Source organism: Apteryx mantelli, chromosome 10 (assembly GCF_036417845.1).
Source record: "Apteryx mantelli isolate bAptMan1 chromosome 10, bAptMan1.hap1, whole genome shotgun sequence".
Classification (NCBI taxonomy): Eukaryota; Metazoa; Chordata; class Aves; order Apterygiformes; family Apterygidae; genus Apteryx; species Apteryx mantelli.
This window is the reverse complement of record NC_089987.1, coordinates 12,519,363-12,529,325: the sequence shown is the minus strand read 5'-3', so window position 1 is coordinate 12,529,325 and position 9,963 is coordinate 12,519,363. Positions and strand designations below refer to the sequence as shown.

Sequence of the window (9,963 nt, the reverse complement as noted above, 5' to 3'; positions counted from 1 at the left end):
CTCGCCAAAGGCACTGAAACACGAGCAGAGGAGTTTAATCTGTGTTTCATTTCTGTATTTTTGTGTTTTTTTTTTTAATTTTCATATACATGTTACTATAATTTCACGTGAAAGGAGGCAGCGAGAGCCTCACATGTGGAGCAGAGGCAAGCGAAGTCTGAGCGCCTGCAGATTTCTGCCTGCAGCCCGGGGCTGCCTCGCGGGCGGCTCTGTCTCCGGCGGGAGGGCGAGCTCCTCTCTTGGGCTGCAGCGCTGCAGTCTGCCTGCCGAAGTTTCAGATGGACCTTTTCAGACATCCTAAATCCATGGCAAAGGTAGGAATGAGTTCTTTAAATTTCAAAATTCTTACGGGAAGCGAGTACGGACGACAAGTCTTACATATACACTGCAGTGTCTGGGACTAAGTCAAGGTCCCTGTGCTCAGAAAGCTTCCCGTTCCAGGTAGTGCATTGCTGTAGTCCAGCAGTCCAGAGAAAAAAAGATAATCAGCTGGGGCCCTGCTTTTATTGCAGGAAAGGATAAAGCCTCCCTGTCGAAGGATGTGGTCCTAACTCCTGGACCAGCGCTGGTGAAAGGTTCTGCTGGGGTTTCACTTCCCTGGGGAATCCCGGAGTCCCTTGTACCGCAGCGTGGGCAACTGATTGCAGCCGTCCACCTTCTGCCAGAGGCGCCCAGCGCCTGCTCGTTGCTCAGGGTGCTCTTTGCTGCCCATTGCCGTCACCCCCAGAGCGCCTGGGTGCCACTTGAGGCAGCCGGGCTTCAGTCCTGAGCTGGTCTCACCTGCAGCAGCAGCCTGGTGGTTTCTGGAGTTGCAGCTTTATGTGGAGAACGTGGTAGTTCCGAACAGCTGAAGAGCTGGGCTTTTGTCTGCATTTTTCTGGCTCTTGGGCCCATGTAGTCCGGCTAGTTCGCTCAGTCCCTCCTCTCACCCGTTGAAAAGATAGGCAAGAAGACTGTTTTAGAACAAATAAGTGTGGCTGCCCCTCTACGCGCATACTAAAGGAATAGCATTGGTAATTTGGCTCTAAATATGCCTTAGAAACCTGGTAATTTGCCGAAGTAATTTCTGCATTTTGCAGATTCTCGTTATACTCCAGGCCTGTAATCAGTTCTGTTCATGAAGATCCTTTCCTGATGTATCTTGGCTTCCATGTTCATTTATGGCTTATTACTGCCTTTTAACACCATCAGTTTTCTCGGAATGGCGCAGCCTCGTTTGGTGCCCTGGGGAGGTAACAGGCCAAAGGCCTGGCGCCCTGCGAGATTCCTTGCTGGCAGCAGCGTCAGTTCTGTGTGCAGCATCCGAACTAGTTCTATGCTGAGAAAAAAACAATTAGAAAAAAAGTTTTTCTGTAGTTAACTGGCAAGAACGTGTGTTTCGTCAGGCACTCTAGTGTTATGTATGCACACCAATCATAATATATATAATATGCATATGCACACGTACACAGTGTGTGCATACCCATATTGCGGTCTAATTTTCGCATTGTTACAGGCAGTTGCAGCAGGTAGCGGGAGCTTCCCGTGGTGTCCGGGCGGGGGCCGCGGCGGGGCCGCTTGCGCGCTGCGGTGCGGAGCGGGCGCGCCGCGGGCCGATGTAGTGGGGCTGCGCGGCGCCAGAGCCTGTCGCGGGGCGCCGTGGCTTAGTTGGTTAAAGCGCCTGTCTAGTAAACAGGAGATCCTGGGTTCGAATCCCAGCGGTGCCTCTGTGGGGCAGGCTCTGCCTTTTGCCCCCGCCCGCCGGCGCGGTTTTACCGCCGCTCCCCGCGGGGCCGAGCGCTGCCGGCGGCTCCCGCGGGCGCGGCAGGGGGCGGCGCTGCCCCCGCGCTGCCTGCGCGCCGCCCGCGACAGAGCCCCCGGGCGGGCTCCGGGCTGTGTGAATTAGTGTGCAACGGGGACGCGGGACGAAAAGTTTCAGCTCTTCAACGGAGTTTAGTTTTGTTTTGTTTTCCCTGAGGTTTTTATTCATAAAGAACGAAGAAAATTCCTAATTTCCTTGTTTCCGGTCTCTAAATGCCAATAGCCTCTCAGCTAGGTAAATGAAGCTATTACTGCCTTTTCCCTCTTTCATTTTCCTGTGGTTTGAGTCAATATTGGCTAGATGTCTGATGGAATTTGTCACCTATCTGTACCAACACCTTTCTTTTACTTCATCTTACCCAGTGTTTTTATGTATAAACTGGGCTTTTCCAAGTGAAATTTGTAGTAACTTCTCTGTGCAGTTTTCAATATAATGAGTTAGGCAGGAGACTGACAGAAAGTCTTCCTAGAGATCCTTAAAAATCAAAGGCCTAAATCTGCAGTTAGGCTTGTGAATTATGGTTCGGTGAAATTATTCCAAATTTGCATTAGCGTAAGCAAAGGCAGAGTCTCTCCTCACACCTAGAGACAGAAGGCTCGTATATACGCCAGGCCTTATAACAACAAGCCCCGACCTCGCAGGCCCATCTTCAGGCACTTCTTTAGCCCATGCCGCAGCTCATCAGAGGAGGAAATGGCTTCAGTGGCACATTTGCAGGGCCAAGTCTTCAGGTCTGCAGCCAGATCACAGTGGGAGGGATGGAGCTTTCAGCAGCCCCAAATGCAATGCACAAGCCGAATTTCCAGGATCAGAGACTTTGGCTATAAGATCTACATGCAGGAATCTTTCTTGGAGTAGTGTTTACTGTAAAGTGTAACATACATGATATTTGACATGTGAGGAATACAAGCAAATCATAATTGCAAGTTGCAAACAGTAAGACTAAAAAATGATTAAAAAAAATTAGGAATATCTTGGGATTGGCCTCCCATAGATGTGTCATTGAGTAAAAGAAAGCAAAAACCTAGAATTTGAAACGACTGGAAAGTGCAAATCGAGGCCGTTTTCATCATCCCCTTCCGTGCCTCGCTGATTGCTATTCAGGGGAGCGGGAGCTGCAGGGAACACACGCGTCAGCCGTGTCTCCTGCTGCTTTCAGCCGGCAGCAGTTCGGATCCGCCGTCACACAGGAAATGGGAATGTCAAAAATTAAAATCGTGTGTGGCTGTTTCTGTTCCTGCGACCTTCGCAGCTGATACAGAATGACAGGACTTTCCAACGCTGATTTTGAGCCAAAGACCGAGCTGCTTGGAGCTGGGAAATGTTAATGTCGAGCGAAGCTGGCGCTTCGCTGCAGTTGGAGCGGCGCAGCGGTGGGACGCAGGGCCCGGGCTGTGCTCGGCGCTCGGGTCGCGCAGCTGCTGCCCGCGCTGCGGGGACCCGGCTGGCTCGGCTGGGGCGCGCGGGCAGCACGGCGGGAGCCTGTCCCGGCGGCTCTGCTCCATGTCTCCCTGCGCAGGCCGCTGCTGCCCCATGACTCCATGCGTTTCCGTCCTTTGGCTTGTGCACGGGAAGCGCTGTTTGTGGCTGCAGGCAAAAAAAAGATAAAATTAAGGTGAGGTTTTTAAAAAAAAAGAAAAGAAAAGGCAAACCATTCGGGCACTTTTCTAATTGCTGTGCAGACGATTCAACAGCATAAAACAGTATCTGTAGAAAAAAAACACTTGTGTGATTCCAATATTTATGCATATTTCCTAGAGTGAATTTGAGAACTCAGGTAACGGCCTTCTATGTTTTTCTATCAAACTTATGAAAAAATACCCCTTTTTGATGCATCAGCAAGAATGGCACCACGAGGTAGCCAGCACGGCACAGGAATGGGCTGGTCAGTGCCTATTTGAGCACTGGTGGCCTTCAAAGCGTCAGAGGAAGCAGCACAAAATCTGAACAGGTTCAGAAGCCCAGAGCCAGTTCCTCTGCCTTCCGTAAGAGTAGCTCCATACTTTCCTTTGCTTAGTCACACACATGCTTCTGTAACAGATTCTAGGGGGATCTGTATACTTAGATGGGAAATAATTAATATTTTAAATCAATATTTAGGCAAATCGAGTGAACTGTGGCATACTTTTTTGCATAGATTTAATGCTAAATAATTGCATCATATAGGTTGCTTAGTTTGGCTTATACTCACGTTTTAAATATCCATTAAGTAAATCCCTTCATCAGTGCACTGGGCTGTCACTGACTCTCCAGAGGCTACGGGTGAAGGCCTGATGTGCTGGACAAGTTGTTAAAATTTCTTAGTTATGTTACAACATTAATAAATAAATAAATTCAAGAAATTCAAGAAACAATGTGAAAGTCACTTAGATGTGCTCATCCTGCGCTCTGCTGACAATAGCAGTATAACAGTGCACAGTTTTTTCCCAGAATTTGCCAGCAGTCTCTTTCCTTGGAGCAGGGTTTGAAGACTTTCAGTATTTTCAATATGTCTATTTGGTGACACCCCGCTTTTGGCTGAGCACTAAATCAGCTCCCCCATTTGTCTTGCAGGCGAAGTCCCCTGGCTCCCGGGAAGCTGCTCCCGTGCAAAAGGTTTCACAGGTTGAGGGCCTTAGCTATTCTTCTGCTATGGGTAATACTTGGTTCATATAACTATCTAGAGCAGAGCAAGGAACCCAAGAAAGATACTCATCAATGTGATTGTATAGTCTAAAGTGTTTTAATATATAGGATAAAAATATATTCTCTGTTAAAATGTCACAATGCTAGTAATGCTAAAAAAGATTCTGTATCATCATGTGAAATACCACAAAGACTGGTTTTGAAGGTGGCTTAAAAACACTGAAGAAATCACTAATGTTTAAGCTAAATGTGCGTATATGCTAGGTGTGTGCTGTTGGGTTTTTTTCCTTACTTTTTTTTTCTTTTACATTTACACGTAGGAATATTTATTTCCTAAATTACAGAAGTTTTCTTGGCTCGTTATTTATGGACCCTGTGTCATTTTCTTTCCTTTTCTGTATCCCTTTCTCTTGCAGGGTCTTTAGTAGCCCAAAGAACAGAACAGCAGGATGAGAAGATCAAGGTTACTTTGGCAAAGCTCTGAAACTGCAGCAGCGCTAATAAACTCCCCCCGGGACTTCCTGTGGCCACGTGAAGGCCACATACATCTAAAGTAAGATTGTAATTACAGGTTTTTCAGTAGTGCTAAAACTGCATTAAAATATATACATGGTTTGCCAGGTAGCAGGTAGTAACAGCTGTCTTTCACATAAATATTTGCATTTTTATTTTTACCGTGGTCTCAATAAGCTTCCTCCTCCCCACTCCCCACCCAAATGTCACCCCATCACGTACATTACCAGCAAAGTAAAGTGGTGGTGCAGTTTATATAATCACATCATCAGCTGCTCTACATTACAGCAAGTGGTGTGCACACACCCCTGACCCTTACTTTACTGGTATTTACAATAAGGTATTTGAAAATACACCTGTACTCAAGCATGATCTGTTTAGGTAGAAAGAGACAGTGTTTCCTCGGGAATCGAAGGACCTGCTCTTTGCTCCTCGGTTGTGACTTGACTCTGGACAGAGCACCCTAGACCTCTCATCTCTTTTGCCATCTGCAAAATAATAATAACACTTACTGAGCTCGCAGAGATGCTGGGAGAGTTAATTAATGTTGTATGAAGCACTTTGAGTTTTTGGATAAATCAGTATTATTAGAGCTGCATTTTTATTTTTCTTCTTGGTAAGCTCAGTCTTTCTGCAGTTAGGTCGTGCTGGCTGCGAGTCTCTGTGATAGCGCTGGCAACACGCGCAAGGGCGTTCGGACCCTTTCTGGGAAGAGGGGCCTGACTGGCTTCCTCTGATGGAAGGCTTAGAAAATCAGCTTGCAAATAAAACTTTTGTAGGGCTTAACTAAAGGTGTTCCTTGAAAACTTAGTACACAAGACTGTTTTTGTCTTGCTGTTGAAGAGGCTTATGAACTATTCAGATTTTTATGTTTATCTAAAGAAATGTATGCAATACAAGTTTTTACAGGCCAGTATTCTTCTGTCAGGATATTTTTCCTTTTTGGTCTCTCAAGATATCCCAACATTTTACATGAAGTTGTGTAAATACTATATCAAGATATAATTGGTATTGCCTGAGAAGAGGAAAGTATAACAGGTAGTTATGATGAGTATTTAGAAAATACTTTTAAATTTTTCTAATTGTAAAAATTGCTATTTTTTGATGGCAAACCCACATGGCTGTGATCAAAAAAAAGAAGGATATATACCATGTTTCTTAAGACACATTCCCATAATCATTGCCTTCTTCAAATGGAACAAATTAACACACTCGGGAAGACGGGATCCTTGCAAGTTAACTTTCCATAAAAGCATATGACAGGGGCTCAGACAGGACACTGAGCTGCTCAGGGCAGAGACACAGAATCCCTAGAATGGTTAATTGTGGTTAATTGTGGCCCTTTTAGGTATACATCATGGTAAGAAAAACACTCGGTAGAAATCAGAAAGGAGACTGCGGCTGGGCAAGACACTTAGCACAGAGCATACAGTGTGTTCAGAGTTTTTATAAAGAATCTCTGAAGTCATAACGAGGTGAAATCAAAGAGTAATTCCAATCCCCAAACCAGGTGCACTGTTTTGTTTTTTAAGCTGGAGGCTCAAATCCACCAGCCTTGGAAAACTTGCTGGATGAAGTCAGGTGGTTTAATTTCCGGAGCAGTGACTGTTCAGGCCCTTTCTGTGGGCGTTACACGCAGGTAATTTAACCATGGTTTTCTCTAATGGTTCCTAAAATGCACTGTTTCTTTAGTCATCACCTGTGTTTGCTTTGATTTTCAGGCTTGTGTGGGCAAGGCCAAAATACGTGGGCTGCGGGTATGTGACTGGGTCGCAGCGCTCTGGACTGTTCACGTGCGCAGTCTGTAACTACAGCCCCATGCAAGCAGTACTGCCTGAATTTTAGCAAAAAGATTTTCCATTTAGAAAGGCAGAGTTTTTATAATGAAATATATTGTCTTCTTATCTTCTGTGGCTGTTTATGTGACACCTGCCTTTGACTCGCTCTCGTATGGCTTAAACCCAAAGCGTACAAAACCCACGCTGAGGCGACGGCAGCGCTAGCCAGCTGTGCCCTGGCTCTGGCGCCGTGGCCCCAACCTGCCTCCTGGCTTTCCCATGACAGTCTCCTGTGCTACGAATTGCAAGGAAAGCACTGTCTTGAACTGATCTGATAAAGAGCTTTCCGTCCGGAATAGAAAAGATCATAGTTTGGGTTTTTTATAAGAGTCCTAAAAATTAATATTTTATGAATAAATGTTATATCTCTTTATCTGTACAATTAGAATAGAATTTTGTGTCTGAACAGCTTTGCGTGTTTTGCCCCAGTGGTGGATAATTTACTGAGATGAGAAAGAGAACACCAAAGGAAATGTATTTTATCTGTGAATATACAGTCAGGCAGACTTCTTGTCTGTCTAACAGCATTGGTCTCCTTGCAGCTACCTCAGCAGAAAATGTGTTGTAATGAGAATATGTATTTTTTCTGAAATAGGAAACTAAACATTGAACTAATACTGCTTTATAGAGCTCTGGATCAGGCCAAGGGATTTATAAAGCCTAGAAACTGCCTTTTTAGAGGCCTAAACTCAGATAGCAGCTTTGCTCTCAGTTACTGCCGCAGGTTTGCCCTTTGTTGGTGCCTAAACGACATAGTTTGGACACTTAATATTTGACTTGTGTGTGTAAAATGAACACTGGAGGTGGGGGGGGAGGGAGATCATACATTGCGGTGCTTGTTGTATTTGGCTTGACCAGAGCATTTACAGTATTTATAAGGTATTTATAGGGTAATAAATTGAAGTTGTTCTAGGAAGTACATTTTTAAAAAGCTATCACCCTAGACAGCTGATGAAACTCCATCATTTTTATCCATTATTGATTTCTAGCCAAACTGTGGGCACAGAACTAATCAGTTTTTGACAATTCAGCTACTGAGATTCAATCAAGGTGCTGTTAGAGAATACACACGTAAAGTAACATCTCAACGGCTTAGCCTTTATATAAAAAACACTGTGAAAACATAAAAATGCAGTGTCTGACACTTTAAAAATTGCAGAAATTGCTCCAGAAGATCCTCAGCTCCTGAGCTGTTGTGACTAATAATTTTCCTAAGATTTTCATAACCGGCTTGTTCTGTGAAATTGTATCCAGAATTTATCTCAGTCATCATGACTCCATGCTGCTGCCTCAATGGAGTCGAGTAGGTTAAGTATCACTTAACGTAAGAATAGAAGTATACCAAAATGGAATCAGAGCAAAAGTCCGTTTAGCCAAACGTCCTCTCCGTACGAGTGGCCAGCAGCACGCGCCGAGGTGCGAATGTCAGCACAGGGCAAGCACGCAGTGGTACATCGCCAGAATACGCTACCAGCCGCCGGTGATTTGCAGCTCGGGGTCTTGAACTCTCGCATACAGACCTGATCACATTTAATTTTTCATTTCTCTGTCTGCAAACAGGAAAAAGCGAAGTGGCTCCTGCAGGCAGATGTGCATGTTGGGGACGTCTTTATCAGAGGGACAGTTGCCCGCAGAAGGGAAGCGCTGGAGGCAGACAGATGTTTAGTGGCTGTTTATTGCAGCAGCGACTGTGGGCTCTGGGGAAGTTGTTTGCCCGGGAGAGCTGGCGTCGCTGCGTACGCGCCATTCACAAGGATTTGGGCAAAAACATTTGATGCAAACGTCGAGTGAAGCCGCACTGCCCGTTAACGCCAGTTTGTTAGAGCGCTCCTCCGCGTGCCCTGCCGCGCTGCCTCATGATGTGCTGTGCTGTGACAGGCGTCTCTGGCTGCACGCTGTCGCGCCTGCACGAGGGCATGGGGTGCATGGGCCAGGAGGGGGTTTGCCGGGATGTGGGATGTCAGCCCTGGGCTTTGGGGGGGACCTGCGTGGGCCACAGTAGTCTGCATATGAGAAAACAAAGATGTTTTCCAGTCGCTGCTTTGCTGCTTGTGGAAAATAATTGGCTGTGTGTTTTTAACTCATAAGTAATTTGCAGAAGCGGTATGTGCTACTTGCAGGATTGTTGTGAGATTTTCAGTTCTTAAAAAATAAGCAATGACATTGAAGTGTCTCACTGATAGGAAAGCGACTTGCCCCCATCACCAGAAGGTCGGTTCCTCGTGTGTTCTGCCATGGGCAGGCACAGCTCAGACCTTTGCAGGGGTAAAACCGGGCTGTGAACTTAGGGACAGACATCCCAAAGAGACGTCACTAAAACACAACAGAAAACAGTAGCAGAGAGAGTAAGGGAGAGGCACTTAGCAAGTTATATTCTTGCCATTTAGGGCTTATGTTGTTGCTCCCTTCTCCAGTCAACCCAGCTCATTGGTGGACCTGGATAGAGAAAAAAAACCCTCTATTTACATTTTTGAAAGCTTGGTTGTATTTTGGTTCAGAATGAAAACCAGGATTCTTCAAGCAGGGAGTCAGGTTATCTACAAAACTAGAAGCTGTATGCCTGGCTACAGCGAAGTGGAGAATTTTTTTTCCAAAAGGCTAAAATCTATAGCCACAAAATTTGGGGATCTGCAGGACCAGAGAGATAAGTGAGGCAGTTGTACCTTTTGGAGATGTTCTTTGCTCTGAAACCTATTACTTCCTTAGTTATTCTTGGTTCACATTCTAAAGGTTTCTCTCTTAAGGGCGTTCTAACCTCCTTTGTCATGGAACCCAGACTGTTCCCTTTCCTGTTTTAAATGTGTGTTGCCTGTTTTGGCAATTTGGATTTATTAGATTGTGAGGCCATTACAATGGAATTTATTTTCAACTTAACCTTATATTTCTGTTCCAATAAGATATGAATAAATGGATTAATAAGCATGTGTGTATACTTAAACACAGATCTGTATATCCTGTTTTTGCGGAGGGGTATCACAGCTTGGACACCGATGCAGCTGCACATCGCAGGAGACTCCTGTTCTCAGTGCGGTTCAGCTCACGGCTGGTGTGAAGATGGGCTTTGCAGTAAAGAGATGTAAGTGTGTGTGTGTGTATATATATATAAGGACATCTAAATAATGCCTGTAAAATGTCACCTAAGACTCTGCTACATGTATACAGCCTTAGTGTTCACCTTAAGAACTA

General features: G+C 45.3%; 1 non-coding gene across 1 annotated transcript; it reads left to right on the top strand.

The window, feature by feature from the left end:
* Nucleotides 1-1,632: 1,632 nt before the first annotated feature.
* Nucleotides 1,633-1,706, top strand: TRNAT-AGU (transfer RNA threonine (anticodon AGU)). The gene has a single exon. It is a non-coding gene; the product is annotated as a tRNA-Thr (tRNA).
* The last annotated feature ends 8,257 nt before the right edge of the window (nt 1,707-9,963 follow it).